General features: G+C 49.0%; 1 protein-coding gene across 1 annotated transcript in view; it reads left to right on the top strand.

The window, feature by feature from the left end:
- Positions 1 to 2,657: 2,657 nt before the first annotated feature.
- Positions 2,658 to 15,995, top strand: part of ARHGEF10L (Rho guanine nucleotide exchange factor 10 like) — a 167,741-nt gene continuing 154,403 nt past the window's right edge. Inside the window, exon 1 of the mRNA XM_037828364.1 lies at positions 2,658 to 2,823. The gene's annotated coding sequence lies outside the window, so the exon portion shown is untranslated. The remainder of the gene's footprint in view (positions 2,824 to 15,995) is intronic.

Raw genomic sequence — 15,995 nt, 5'->3', positions numbered from 1 at the left:
AGGAGAAGAGAAGACCCCGAGAGGCCAGGAGAGGAGATTCCAGAGGCGTTCACACCCTTCAGAAGAGGGGGGGGCTGGTCCAGTTTTCCAAAGAAAAACACAGTGGGCGACTCTGGCCCTTCCGTGCTCCTCTCCTTGACCCCGACTTTTGGCGCTGCAGCTTCTGGGAGTGAAGGGTCCGTCTCAGACCTTCTGGTGGGTGAGATGGAAAGGCGCTGGTCCTCTGGGGTGGGGCTCTGGAAAGGAGAAGGAGCAGCAGTGAAGGCCAGGGAGGTGGCAGGGACAGTATCCTTCCTTGCAAAGCCCCGGGAACTACCCCCCAACTTGTGCCAAGAACTTTTATTTATTTTAAAAATTTCATTATGGTAACATAAAAATTCCCATAATCATTTTTAAGTGTACAACTCAATAGCGTTAATTACATTCACAATGCTGGGCTATCATCACCACCATGTATTACCCAAACATTTTAACACCCCAGACAGAAACTTTGTACTCATTAAACCATAGCGCCCCCTTCCTCTTGTCCCTGATAACCTCTAATCCGATTTCTCTCTCTAAGAATTTGTTTTTCTTGGATATTTCATTAGAGTAGAATCTGGCTTCTTTCACCTGTGTAATGTTTTTGAGAGTCTTCCATGTGATTGCAGTCATAGCGTGGATCAGAACCTCATTCCTTTTTACGGCCGAGTAATATTCCATTGTAGGGAGACACCACGTTTTGTTTATCTTTCATCTGTGGATGGACACTTGGGTTGTTTCCACCGTTTCGTCTTGTGAATAATGCTGCTGTGAACATTGGTGTGCAAGTATCTGTTTTGAGTCCCTGCCTTCAATTCTTTTGGGGTGTACACCTAGGAGAGGAATTGCCGGGTCATATGGTACTTGCATGTTTAACTCCTTGAGGTAAGCCAAACTGTTTCCCACGACGGCTGCACCATTTTACATTCCCACCCGCCAGGCACGAGGCAGGTCCTCCTTCAGGGACTGTCATCCCTGCAGGCAGAGGGTTGCATTTCCGTCTGACTTCTGAGAATACTGACTGGTGGGGGTGGGGGCCTCCTGCCTGCCCAGCGTTGTTCCAGGTCCTTGCCGTGCACTCTCTCATCTAACTCTCCAGCCCCCTTTGAGTGCCCATTTTCCAGCCGGCTAATGGTGGAGCCACGACTTGAACCTAGGCAGTCCGACTCCCCTGCCAAGGGTCCCAGTGGGCAGCCAGCCAATGGGCTTATGTTTGCTCTCCCGTGGGGCAGAAGCTTTCAATCCCACGAGGGCCTGCTAACCCTCTCACCTGCCTGGGTGCCACCTGGGGAACGAGTGGGGTCAGAGGCTTAGGCTTTGCGCAGACCTGAATTCAAAACATCCACCTACCACACTCAGTGCGGCCTTGGGCAGTTTTCTTGATCTCTCAGTGAGCTTCAGTTTCTCTTGCTGCCAAAAGGGGAGAACCTGGGTGTGAGCCTTATACAAAATTATGTATGGAGAGATTATTTATAGCAGGTAAGTGCCAATAACCAAGATTGTCTTTACTATTATCACCTAAAGCAGGGTTCGGCAAACTTTCTCCATAAGGAGCTGATAGTCAATATTTTTGGCTTTGCCAGTGCTCGATTCTGCCCTTGTATCTCAGACACAGCCATGGAAAATGAGTAAACAAGTGGGCGTGGCTGTATTCCAATAAAACTTTATTTATAAAAGCAGGCGGGGGGGGGGGGTGGCAGGTTTGGCCCTGAGGCCACAGCGAGTTGACCCCAATCCAAGTTCTCGAGCCTCGATTGCTGGTGTTGTAGCAGAAAGCGGATCAAGGCCCAGGCCAGGCTTTGCCTGAATTTCAGGTGTGCCTGGGAAACCTCTGGCCTGTGAGCGCCTTGCGAGCAGAGGCTGATTCACCTGGAGGCCAGCCTGGGCTCCCAGAGCACACAGTGATGGCATGTATTAGGGCTAACTGACTGTTTCCTGGTGTCCAGATACTTGGAATATGTTTGGCTAAAACCTATAGGTGATGCACATTGGTGATAAGAACACAAATAAGGCCTCCTGGGTGTGCGAGCTCCTCTGGTAGAGGAGTTGACATAAGTCAGAGCCTCCATTTACTGATGATCCCTTAGGAGCCAGGACTTGTGCTAAGTCCTTTCCCTAAGGCCTCATTGTCCCGAGAACCTTGTGAGGTCGGGGTTGTTATTATTTACTATTATATTATTTATCTAGGAGGAATTGGAGACACAGAGAAGTGTGGTCACTGGCGTGAGGTCACACACCTGGAAAGGGCAGGGATTTGGCCCTGGATCTTTCTGACTTCAAAGCCAGGTTCTTTTCGGCCTACTCTGGTTGAAAGTGTCCTGGCCCATGGTGAAACTTCCCGCCCTCCCCAGTGCCTGAGACTCATGCGCCTTCCCAGGCCCAGTGGGCAGCTGTCAAAGCACAGCCCTTCTGCTGTCACCCCCTTTAGGACACCTCCCTCGTTTGTACTCCTCCTCCCGTTCTCACCCCTGCCAACTTCCTGGTCCTCCCAGCCCAGCCCAGCCCAGCCCAGCCCAGCCCATCCTGGCCTGGCCCAGCCTGACTTAGTCTCGTCCTTCCTTGTGGGCTGCCAGGGGCCGCCCCCTGTCCTGCCCGCCTGCCCGGCAGGTCTGGTGAGTGAGTGACTCACATGCCCGGGTCCTCTGCACGCCCAGCCCGGGGATCCATTGTGCTAGAGCCCTGGGCTCCCGCCCACCCGCCTGCTGCTGTGACGGACAGCAGGGACCCTTCCCCACCGGCAGGGCCTGCCCTGCTCGCTTGCCCTCTTCCCCTAAGGCTGGAAGACGACTGCCCGGGATCCAGGTCAGCTTCTTGTTTAAAAACCTCTGTCCCTTGCTGAGTGGGAGCAGATCCCTTGGGGGTCACTAAAGGTGGGGGTGACGGCAGTCTGCTGCCGACACCCTTGGGCTCCTGGCCCAGGGACACCTGCTCGCTTCCAGGTGGCGGCAGGGCTTGGGGACACCGTGATGGGCGTGGTGGGGAAAACGCCACTGGGAGCCTTGGCAGGTGAGGGGACCCTGACCCTGGTGGACATGTTGTTGGGGGTGGGGGGTGGGGATCAGGGCAAAGTGGGGGTGAGGATGGCAGAGGGAGCACCACAAGGGAGCAGGTGGAAACTTTCCCTGCTCCCTTCGTAGGTCCTAGAGGTGGATGGTTGTAGCTCAATATGGCCTCAAAGAGCACTCAGCTCAACCACATCATTTTACAGATGGGGCAACTGAGGCTTGGCGGGGAGGGAGGGACTCAAGTTCACACAGTGAATCAGGGACAGGGCAGGGGCTGGAAGCCAGAACCAAGCTCCTCAGCATTGCTCCTGTCTCCTTCTCCGTCATTTTCCCACCCGGGTCGCCTCCTCCCATCCCTGCCCACCCTGGCTGCATTAGGGGGAGGAATGCAGCGAGTGCAATTTCACAGGGCATGATTTTATGGGCTCACGATTGGGAGGCGTTTTAAAGGTCACTCGGGCAAATCCTTGCCACGAATCCCTGACAGGTAGTTGTTTAACCATGGCTAGAGTCTCTCTGGCAATGGAGAGCTCTCTGCTCTTGGAGCAGCCTCTTTCATTTGCCTGGCAAAATGTCTGGAGAAGGATGATACGCAACTACTGGCACTCTGCTAACTAAGCACGTTACACGTGTTCACTCATTTAATTCCCCAACACCCTATGAGGGAAGTATTATTTTTGTCATTCTTATTTTATAGCCAAGGAAAGAGGCACAGGGAGGTTAAATAATTTAGTCAAGATTTCTCAGCTTGAAGAGGGGGAGCCGAGATTGGAACCCAGGAGTGTCTGGTCCTAGAGTTGGACCAGGCTCTCACCTCCGTCACTTTATTGCCTTGAAATGATGATAAGATGTATTCGGATGGGTCCTGCCTGGCAGGTTGTAAGGATGTTTAGACCGTGGTGGATCCCTTTTGCTTGCTGACCTCCCAGGGACCTGGGGCCACAAATGTCCCTGTCGAAGCTTTTCTCCTTTTCCCTGCTTCAGCTCCTTGGCAGATCCCCCTATGCCTCACAGAGTCCCCTGGCTGCCAGAGTGCAGGACAAATGGCTGATGACTCTCTGGGGTGCCCCAGGAGGGTAAAAAGCAGCTTGCCCAGGATTTTGACCCCAAATGCCACTATCAGGGAATTCCAAGGAGCCCACTTGGACAAAGGGAGGCTGAAAGGGTGGGTGGGTGTGTCAGAGGAAGCAGGAAGAGCCTGGGCCCCCTGTCTTTTGTCTTCTTTCCATGATCACCTTCTGGAGTGGCCTCTGTGATCTAAGCCCTACCTTGCCCATCTATTAAGAGTCCCTTTGTGATTAACAAAGGCAGTGCCTCATCTTAAGGCCCACGACAGTTTACAAAGCATGTCTACGTGTGTCCTCCAGGGGGGGCTTGCTACACACAGCCTGGGAGTTGCGATCCCCACAGTGAATATACCCGTAGCCAAGGGTGGGAGGCTCAGAGAGGTGCGGCAACCTGCCTGTGGACACACAGCTGAGATGGCAGAGTCACACCATCCTTCCTGGATCCTATCAGAGAAGGCACCACCCCGAGGCTGCCCGCTCCTCTTTGTGGTTTTTCCTCCAGAGAATCCTCATCCATCTCCTTCCAACAAGAGTCTGAAGCAGAAGTGTCAGAGGCTGCTGAGGAGGGTCTTTCAGCCCTGAATCAGGGTCTCCTGAGGCTTAGCTGGGGGCCACCAGCTCTCTTCTGCCCCCACTGAAGGCTGAGGTCCTCCTGGGAGTGATGCCGGCAGTCCTTCCAGCAGGATGTCGTTAGCTGGTGGGATTTTGGAGGATTCGGGGTGGGGACTGGTCTTGTCTGTCCACATCCTAGCTTCACCACCCCGGAGGTGAGCGAAGTCTCTCTGATATCTCTTTCCTTGAGCCCAGGGCTTCCTCTCTAGGACACTTGTATGGGCAAGAGTTACCTAAAGTGAGCCTGTTCTGTCCTCATCTTCTCTTAATAGTAACACTGCTAATAATAAATAATGACAGTAACATTGCCTACATTTCCATTTATTGGACACTGGCCAGATGAGGAAACCGAGGCACAGAGAGGTGAACTCAGTTGCCCAGGGTAACACAGCTGGTCAAGGGCACTAAAATTATCAGTCAGAAAGTTGAAAGCTCATATCGCCCAAGGTCACTGTCCAAGGTCACGGCCTGTCCAAGGTCATGGCCCAGCTTGGTTGACTCCTCATTTCGTTCCCTTCCCACTCAGCCCCTCTGGGCTGGGCTGCACTTTGGTGGGATGTGTGAGCCACAGGTTCTGTTCTTGTTTCTGCCTCCAAATATTATGGGATGTTGGAGAAGCTGCACAAACTTTTGGGGCCTGGGTGGCCCCATCTGGCTGCAGGGGATGATAATTTCTTCCTTCTGTTTTCACCGAGGGCTGCAAATTGTAGACATGGCTGGGAATGCCTTTAAAAACCAGGGCATAATATGCACGCAGAGCTAGCATGAAGAGAGGTCATTACCCAAGTGGCGTCTGTGGTCCCTTGGTTACCAGGAGAGTCTTGACATTTAATCCTCGCAAGCACCTTGTGATGTGGGAACACAAGCCATGCTTTACGGAGGGGAAGCTGAGACTCAGGGAAGTTCAGGAACTTGCTCAAGTTCACAGGACCAGTAAGGGGGTTGGGTAGGGATTCAAGAGCACATCACATCACAGGTGTGTACCTCCCACCTCCTACCTGCGGGTGGGGTCTGCCAGGGCACCAGGCCTGGAGCATGGAGGTGGGTTTGGGGACACAGACCCTTTGGATTCAAGGAGGTGAGACTCATGGGAGCAGGTGGGTCCAGGCAGGTGGGTCCCTAGCTCCCCTGCTTAGGCCCCTCCCACTTTGCACTCCAGGGGAGTGGGAAAGACACCCTTCTCCCCCCCACCCCCACAGGGGCACAGGCAGCCCTTGCTCCCAGGGGACCAGGAGCACAGAGAGCTCTCCAGGCCACACTGGGACCTGCCCCACAGGTAATCCTGAGCCCCCCACCTGGCCCAGCCCAGCCTGGGCACAACAAACCAGCTACCGATGCCCCAGTGGAGAGAGAGGGAGCCGGCGGGGTCAGGCAGCAGCCCTGCCCGCCCTCCCTCCCTGTCTCTCCCCCTGGGCAATGTTGTAATTAAATCTGATAAGCATTCATTCCATCTGATAAAAGGGGCTCCAATGTCAGGGCTTGTTTGAGATGGGGGGTGGGGAGGGGCCTGGGTCTGGGAGCCGGGAGGCTGCCTCTGCTCCCCGTGCCTTCTTCACACCTGGTGTGCTCTTGTCCTCTGCCCTCTCCAGGCCTCAGTTTCCCCCTCTGAAAAGAAGGGTGTTGGCTTAGATCTTCCAGCTCTGAAACTCTCTGAATCCTCGAATGGACGTGCCCCTGGTGCCCTCGGGGAGACTGCCAGCTCACGGCTTCCTCTTTCTGCATCATCACCAGGCCCCGGGGGCTCAGGAAGGTGGCGGAGGGTCATGTTTGGCAAGGCTGGAGTGAGCACCTCACTCTGCTCCTACTCTGTGTGGCCAATTTTTGCACTAAATTCAGGATGCCAACGTTGGCCCAACTTGGGTGGGGGAGAGGCTTCCTGAGGCCCTTTCTGCCTTGCTGTTAATGGAAAAAGAATGGACTTTGGGGTCAGACCTGAGTTCAAATCCCAGCTCTGTCCTTCCTGCTGGGATCAACTTGGGCAAGTCACTGGTCTTGGTTTATGCATCTGTAAAGGGACTTAATAATACCGAACCCGCTGAGAGGTTATGGAGCTTAAATGAGTTATCCCAGACAGAGCACTTGGAGGAAACCTGTTGCATAGTAAGTGCTCAGTAACAGGAAGGGCATGTCCCTGGCACTGATGCCCACCCTAGCCCTCACCTGCAGTCAGTCCATTTCCGGCAAAGAGTCCAGGCTCTGGGATGGCGATGGCAGGCTGCTCCATCGTGTCCTTAATGACATGCCCCGTTCAGAACAGAGATGTCTCTAAGTAGATTAGTTTTTTCTTTTCCTCTCTTTTTAAAAGTTGTTCTGGAAACTGCAAAACTGGGCCACAGGCCTCAGTGTCCACTCTCCTGGGATTGCTGGTATCCTCATCTCAGGGTCCTGACCCCACACCCCACAGGAAACTGGAAGCCACAGGCTCTGGCTGAGGAGTGGGGGGCAGCCTGCTTCTCACTGATCTTGCCCAGAATCCAGCTGACTGGCTCAACCCCTGATAGCAACGCACCAGGTAGGAGGGTTTGTTGGTTAGTGCGAGACCTCTTAAATTAACTAGGAAAAAACCCCTTAAAGCTCCAGACTCCAAAATCTCATGGTTTTCCTATCACCCAGGGAATTGTTTGGTGTTGGCTGCTCAGCTCTGTTCCCAGTCCCCGTCCCAGAGCCATGGGCCAGAGAACTTACTACACTGGGCACATTTTATGGCTGTTCCTACTTCATGCCCCCGGCACATTTTGTGGCCGCCCCTGAGAAATGTGGTTTGGGATTCAAAAGATTAAATTCCCTGGCAATGTGGTGGTTTCTGGGAAGAGGGTAAGTGCTTGATCAGAGTCTAAATGCTGCTGTTTTTATTCAGCTATCTCAAAGTTCATCACCCACATGATACTCCCTTTTCCCTGCCCCCTAAAAACCAACAAACTTCTCTCTGCTCTCCCTGAAATATTGCCTGGATTTTCCAGTTAGCAGAGAAACTGCATTGAGCTTATTTCCGCCTTCGCTGAAGGTGTGTGTGAGTGGGAGTGGGGGAGGAAGTGCCTTCCAGTTCTTCTCCTCTTCTTTTTCAATTGCACTCAACCATCCATCCAAACATTCGTTGAACCATCATCCATCCATCCATTTGTGTGCCCATTCATATCCATCATCCATCTACCATCCAACCTTCCATCCATCCAACCATTCATCCATCCGGTGATCCGCTGATCTACCCATTCATCCTTTCATTTAACCATCCATCCAACCGTTCATCCATCCAGTGATCCGTCAGTCCATCCATTCTTCCTTCCTTGTAACCATCCGTCCATCTGTTCGTCTGTCCATCCACCTATCCATTCATCCATCCATCCATCTATCAACAATTCATTCATCCAGTGATCCATCAATCCATCCATTCATCCTTCCATTTAACCATCTGTCCATCCATCCATCTGTCCATCTATCCATTTAAAGACTATTATTAAGGGTCCATTCTGAGCCATGCACTGTATTCTGAAGATATAATTCTATACAAAACAGACATGAACCTGCCCTCAGAGAGATTATAGTATCCTGGGAGCAACAGATGATTTAACAAACAGCATAGTACCTTGTGCTACAGACTTAACTTCTCTTTTCATCAGTTTCCTCATCTGCTGGATGGGGAGGACTACAGTACTTACATCATGGGGCTATTGTGAAGATTCAATGAGATAATTTGGGTAAAGTGTTGGCCCAGAGCCTGGCATGTATAAGTGCTCAATAAATGTTAGTTGTGGTGGTGATGATGATGATGAAGATGATTAAAATCACCTAACACAGTGTCTAGCACTAAATAAGTGACCGTCTGTGCCCATGAGTTGTTCTGGGCAGGCTGGTTGCCCTTGGAAGCAACAGAAAGTAACAAGGACATGGCAGCACAGGGCAGGCCCCAAGCCAGCTCGCTGCTCCGGGCGGGGCAGCTCATAAGCAAGTCACATCAACAAAGGGGTGAGGGTGCTGGCCATGCCCCCTGGCGGCTCAGCTCCTCTGGGAAGCCTGAGCTATCTGTCTGGTTTGCCCAGTTAGGAGCTGGTTGTGAAAAGTCTTTGGGCAGCAATAAGTCACAAGATGAAGAGCCATAGATTGGCAAGGGCTTGTGCAGGCTATTTGGAAAACTCCCAGAAGCAGGGGGGAGGTAGGGTGGCCAAGGGCAGCAGAGGTGGGACTCAGAGAGGTGGCAGATATGGTCAGGGGGTCCCTGGTGGTTCCCATGGGGATGATCAGGGCGAAGACAAGCTGGTCTTGTTTACTGCTGTACCTCCAGCTCCTGGAACGGTGCCAAATCCATCCAAGGCACTTAAGGGGTATTTGTTCAATGTGTGCCCAGCCCCTGTTGGAACGGCCTGTTTTAACTCTCATCTGGCTTACTTGGAAGGTGCCTCAGTTCTGGAACCTGTCAGGAGTGGGTTCACAACCTGTCACATCCACGTCCCGGGTCTGTGGTGCCATAGGTAAGACTATTCCCCTTTCTGAGCCTCAGTTTCCCCCTCTGCAAAAATAGGAATGGCCATACTGACATTGAGAGCTGTGTGGACAGGAGATTGTAAAGAGGTGTGTACCTAGAAGGTACCCAGCCAAGAGAGGATACTACTGTCATTATCCATGCACCTGCGGTGACACCCAGAGTTGTGAGCCGGGACTGTGGGATTGAGTGGGTTGGAGTGGAGGGTCTCCTGAACCCCACAGTAGGTAGTTTGGAGTCAGCAAAGTGGGGTGGAGTCAGATAGCCCTGGACCTTGTTGCTTACTTGCTGTGCCAACTTAGGCAGCTACTTACCCCTCTGTGCCCCCAGTTCCTCATGTGTAGAAGGAGATTTTGAAAGCAGCCCCTCTAGAGCATCCTTGCAAGAGTAAATGGGAGAAAGCAAGAGCAGCACAGGGCCTATCACAGAGAATGTTCTATGAGGGTCCCATCATTCTCATCTTGGCGTTCAGAGGAGGGTGGGGGTGGAAGGGCTTGGTGAGTGGGAGGCCTGGTAAGGGATTCTGGGCTGCATCTGAGGGGACAGGCTTCATGTTATGTCCCTGATGTGCTGGCTTTCCCTTCTGCAGTGACCCACCCGTCTGTGCCTCAGCTGCCATGTTGGGTAGGTCAGCAGGACCAGCCTGGTGAGGGCTTCGAGGTCTTGGAAGATGCTTGTTTCCAGGAGCAAGCATAATAAAGCATTCAGCCTAGCCTCCTTGGTTTCCCAGCAAGGGCATGGATGATCCTAACCTGAGGTTGCGTGGTGTGGGGGAAGGAGCATCCACTCTGAATTTAGACCCCAGCTCTTCCACTTGTCCATGGTGTGGCCTTGAGCACATCACTTAACCTCTCTGGGCTTCAGTTTCCTCCTTCTTTGCAGGATTAAGACACCATAGGGCCCAGCACACAGTAGGCCTCTGTCAATGGGAGTGATTTTATGCAGCCTCCGAGCAGGGGAGGGAGTGAGTATTAATGAGTACTGGGACTGGTCCAAAAAGCCAGTCTATAAAACTCCTGCCTGCAGCTTCTGGTGCGTTGCTAATGGGAGTTTATGTGAAGGACGCAGCTGGAGAAGGGCCCATTGTTCTGAGTGGGGATGGTTTTATGACTCTTAGAAAGCTCCTTTCATCTGGGTGACCAGGGAGCGTATGGAGCCTCCCAGCCCTCGGCGGTGAAACCCGGGAACGCTGAAGGCTTCTGGGGCCGGTGCCAGGCTGCGGCCACGGCCAGGCCCTCCTGCCACAGCCTGGGCGGGCCGGGGCTGAGGTTCCCCGGAGAATCACTGCAGTCTCTTGTCCCCATGCCCAGGCCCTTCCCGTCTGGAGAATTTCTGTCCAGCCCCCAGTGTGGCCTGGTCTGCTTGGCATGGCTGGAGACCCACTGAGTCCCCAGCAGCCAGGGCCACATCTCCTTCATCTTTATGGGATGGCAGCTTCTAGAACAGACCCTGGGCCCTGTCCACTGTCAGCTGACCAGCACCCCCCATGCCCAGCAGCCTTGCCTGGTGCTCTGAGCCCTGGGTAGGAGCCGTAACCCGAAGCCAGAAAGCAAAGGCCTTGGCCTCTTGTTCTTTCTGGCACTTTGGCCAGGCCCCAGTCAGAGAAATCCAACCTCTCCTTGGCACAGCAGACAATTCCAAGCCCGCCTGTCCCCAGTGGAGACTGCAGAGCCCTTTGAGGAGGGTTTGTGGCATGTGCTGTGCAGATCGGCTGGAAGCAGGGCCTGTGGGGTCTGGGCTCCTGGCCCACATTTACCCCATGCTATGCCTCTCCCCCATTCCCCCCTCCACATTTTCCCTTTTAGGAGATACAGGAAGGCTAAGGCAGGATGCTGAGGCTACCTTCTGGCTTAGTTGGCCTCCTTGCAAAGGCACCGGGAATCCAGCCTCATCCTGCACCGAAACAGCAAGCAGGCACGGTAGCTGCCAACTGAATATTAGTTCTATCTTGTGTTATAGGCTTCTGTGCTTCCCTCTCCTGGATATTCAAAGCTGGGAGGGAAAGTCTTTGTGCCTCAGTTTCCTCACCTGCAAAATGGGGATAATGAAAGTGCCTACTTTATAGAGTTGCTGTGAGGACGAAATGAGATAATGCATGTAAAGTCTTTAAACAGAGCCTGGTCTAGAGAGTGCTAGATAAAGGTCACTAGTGTTATTGCTACTATTTTTATTGTGAACATTCAACTAGTTTTTCCAGGGCTACACAGCCCCTGCCTCACTCTGTCTTTTTCTCCCGTGTTTCTCTGCCCGCCTGCCTTTTTTGCTTTCCTATGGCCTTTCCGATCCCCTTGAACCTCAGCTTGAACGTGACTGTGGTTTGCTTTGTTGAATGCTGGTCCTGGTTCTGCACCATCTTCAGGCTCGGCGCCCATGGGCATTTGACCAAATCAGTCTCTTGGGTCTCCAATTCCATATTCTTGGGATAAAGGAGCTGATTGGCCCCATCTTGGTCAGGTGTTCACCCTCTCGTCCAACTGGCAGAGGCACATGGAGGTGTGTGGGGGTGACGTCCTGGTGTGTCCAGCCCAGACTCTCCGAAAGAGGTGTGGACAGTAGTTTGTTGTTTCTTCTGTCCACCAGCAGGGGTGCACAAATGTTTTTAGATGTTCCAGACAAGCTTTCAGAACTCCTCCTGCTGCAGTTGATTCACAAACATTTGGCCCACTTAAGATTTGAAATAACCTCACAATAAAGCCCCCAAATATGCAAAGCAGAAACTGAAGGGAGAACTAAGTGGTTCTACCATAATAGACAGAGACCTCGATAGACCAGTTTTAATAATCAGTAGAATATCCTAACAGAAGATCAAAAGTTCAACAACACTATTAACCAATTAAACCTAATGGGCATATATAGAACACTTCACCCAACAATAGCAGAATACACATTCTTCTCAAGTGTAAATAGAACATTTTCCAGGATAGACTGCATGATAGCCCACAAATCAAATTTAATAAATTAAAGAATATTCAAATCATGCAAAGAATCATCTTGGACCACAATAGAAAAAGACTAGAAGTCAATAACAGAAGGAAAACTGGAAAATTTACAATTATGTGGAAATTAAACAACACACCTCCCACCAATAGGTCAAAGAAGGAATCACAAGGGAAATTGGGAAATAGATTGAGACAAATGAAAATGGAAACACAACATACTAAAGCTTATGGAAGGAGGTGAAGGCAGTGCTCAGAGGGAAATTTATAGCTCTAAATACCTACAATAAAAAGAAGAACAATCACAAATCAATAACCTAACTTCACACCTAAAGAAAATAGAACAAGAAGAGCAAACTAAACCCAAAGGTAGTAGAAGGAAGGAAATCATAAAGATTAGAGCAGATAAGCCAACTTGAGAGGTGAAATCACTGCCCTCCCCACTACGTGGGATCAGACACCCAGGGGAGTGAATCTCCCTGGCAACGTGGAATATGACTCCCGGGGAGGAATGTAGATCCGGCATCGTGGGATGGAGAACATCTTCTTGACCAAAAGGGGGAAAAGAAAGGAAATGAAATAAGCTTCAGTGGCAGAGAGATTCCAAAATGAGCTGAGAGGTCATTCTGGTGGGCACTCTTACGCACAGTATAGACAACCCTTTTTTTTTTTTTTTTTTTAATCTTCATTTTATTGAGATACATTCACATACCACGCACTCATACAAAACAAATTGTACATTCGATTGTTCACAGTACCATTACATAGTTGTACATTCATCACCTAAATCAATCCCTGACACCTTCATTAGCACACACACAAAAATAACAAGAATAATAATTAAAGTGAAAAAGAGCAATTAAAGGAAAAAGAACACTGGGTACCTTTGTTTGTTTGTTTCCTTCCCCTATTTTTCTACTCATCCATCCATAAACTAGACAAAGGGGAGTGTGGTCCTTATGGCTTTCCCAATCCCATTGTCACCCCTCATAAGCTACATTTTTATACAACTGTCTTCGAGATTCATGGGTTCTGGGTTGTAGTTTGATAGTTTCAGGTATCCACCACCAGCTACCCCAATTCTTTAGAACCTAAAAAGGGTTGTCTAAATTGTACATAAGAGTGCCCACCAGAGTGATCTCTCGGCTCCTTTTGGAATCTCTCTGCCACTCAAGCTTATTTCATTTCCTTTCACATCCCTCTTTTGGTCAAGAAGATGCTCTCCGTCCCACGATGCCAGTCTACATTCCTCCCCGGGAGTCATATTCCATGTTAGACAACCCTTTTTAGGTTCTAATGAATTGGGGTAGCTGGCAGTAGATACCTGAAACTATCAAACTACAACCCAGAACCCATGAATCTTGGACGATTGTATAAAAATGTAGTTTATGAGGGGTGACAATAGGGTTGGGAAAGTCATAAGGACCACACTCCCCTTTGTCTAGTTTATGGATGGATGAGTAGAAAAATGGGGGAAGGAAACAAACAAACAAATAGACAAAGGCACCCAGAGTTCTTTTTTACTTTAATTGCTCTTTTTCACTTTAATTATTATTCTTGTTATTTTTGTGTGTGTGGTAATGAAGGTGTCAGGGATTGATTTTGGTGATGAATGTACAACTATGTAATGGTACTGTGAACAATTGATGTACGATTTGTTTTGTATGACTGTGTGGTATGTGAATATATCTCAATAAAATATATATTAAAAAAAGATTAGAGCAGAGATCAAAGGAATAGAGAATAGAAAAATAGAGAAAATCAACAAAACCAAAAGTTTGTTTCTGGAAAAGATCAATAAAATTGACAAATCTTTAGCCCGACTGACCGACCAACCAACCAACAACAACAACAACAACAACAACAACAAAAAACAGAGAGAGGACATAAATAACTAAAATCAGGAATAAAAGTGGGGACATTACTACCAACCTTACAGAAATAAAAATAATTATAAGAGCATTCTATGAACAATTATATGCCAACAAATTAGAAAACCTGGATGTAATGGACAAATTCCTTGAAACATACAAATGACCTAATCTGATACAGGAAGAAATAGAAAATATCAACAGACCTGTAACAAGTAAAGAGATTGAATCAGTAATTAAAAGACTCCCAACAAAGAAAGGTCCAGGACTGGATGGTTTCACTACTGAATTCTACCAAACATTTAAAGATTTAACACCAATCTTTCTCAAACTCTTCCCAAAAACAGAAGAGAAGGGAATATTTCCTAATTCATTTATGAGGACAGCACTACCCTGATACCAAAAGGAAACAAAAATAGCAAAAGAAAATTACAGACCAATATCCATTATGAATATGGATGCCAAAGACCTCAACAAATACCAGCATACTGAATCCAACATTATATTAAAAGGATTTTACAACATGACCAAGTGGGGTTTATTCCAGGAAGGTAAGGATGGTTTAACAAAAGGAAATCGATTAATGTAATATATCACTGTTCCTGTTTGCTAATGCTGCCATTCTGCAAAATACCAGAAATGGATCGGCTCCTATAAAGGGGGTTTATTTGGCTGCAAATTTACAGTACAAAGTCCATAAAAGTGTCCATAATAAGACATCAACAAGAGGATACCTTCATACCTTCACTGAAGAACAGCCGATGGCATCTGGAACACCTCTCTGTCAGCTGGAAGGCACATGGCTGGCATCTGCTGTTTCTTTGCTCCCAGGTTGTGTTTCCAAATGGCCTTAGCGTCTCCAGGGCAAACTCCAGTCTTCATCTCTTAGCTTAGCATCTCCAAACATCCTTCTGTCCACATTGTCAACCATCTCTAAGTGTCAGCAAGCTTCTGGGTCTGTATTGGCTCTTAGCTTCTCTCTTAAATACTCCAGTGCACTAATCAAGACCCACCCTTAATGGGCAGGGCCACATCTCCATGGAAATACTCTAATCAAAAGTATCACCCACAGTTGGGTGAGTCACATCTCCATGGAAATACTCAATCAAAAGTTTCCACCCAACAAGATTGGGTTAAAAGATCATGACTTTTGTGGGGGACATATATATCCAAACGAGCACAATCACATTAGTAGAATGAAGGGCAAAAACCACATGATCATCTCAATCAATGCAGAAAAGGCATTTGACAAAGTCCTGCATCATTTCATGATAAAAACACTCAGAAAACTAGGAATAGAAGGGTACTTATTTAACATGATAAAAGGCATTTATGAAAAACCCACAACAAATAGCATACTCCGTGATGAAAGACTGAAAGCTTTCCCCCTAAGATCAGGAACAAGACAAGGATGCCTGCTGTCACCACTGTTATTCAACATTGTACTGGAAGTTCTAGTCAGAGCAATCAGGCAAGAGAAAGAAATGAAAAGAATCCAAATTGGAAAGGAAGAAATCAAGTTATCCCAAATCACAGAGGACATGAGCCTCTATATAGATTCTAAAGAATCCATAAGAAAGCTACTAGAGCTAATAAATGAATTCAGCAGAGTTGCAGGATACAAGATAAACATGCAGAAGCCAGTGGGTTTCTATACACCAGTAATGAACAATCTGAAAAGGAAATCAAGAAAACAATTCCATCTAAAAGAATAAAATATCTGGGAATAAGTTTAACCAAGGAAGTGATAGACCCATTGTTCTAGTTTGCTAATGCTGCTGGAATGCAAAACACCAGAAATGGATCGGCTTTTAAAAAGGGGTCTTATTTGGTTACAAAGTTATAGTCTTAAGGCCATAAAGTGTTCCAAGGTAAGTCATCAACAATCAGGTACCTTCACTGGAGGATGGCCAATGGTGTCCGGAAAACCTCTGTTAGCTGGGAAGATGTGGCTGGCATCTGCTTCAAAGTTCTGGTTTCTCCCAGAACGTTCCTCTCTAGGCTGT

This window comes from Choloepus didactylus, chromosome 2, assembly GCF_015220235.1.
Source record: "Choloepus didactylus isolate mChoDid1 chromosome 2, mChoDid1.pri, whole genome shotgun sequence".
NCBI lineage: Eukaryota > Metazoa > Chordata > Mammalia > Pilosa > Megalonychidae > Choloepus > Choloepus didactylus.
The sequence above is the reverse complement of the archived record's forward strand: the minus strand, read 5'-3'. Positions and strand labels throughout refer to the sequence as shown.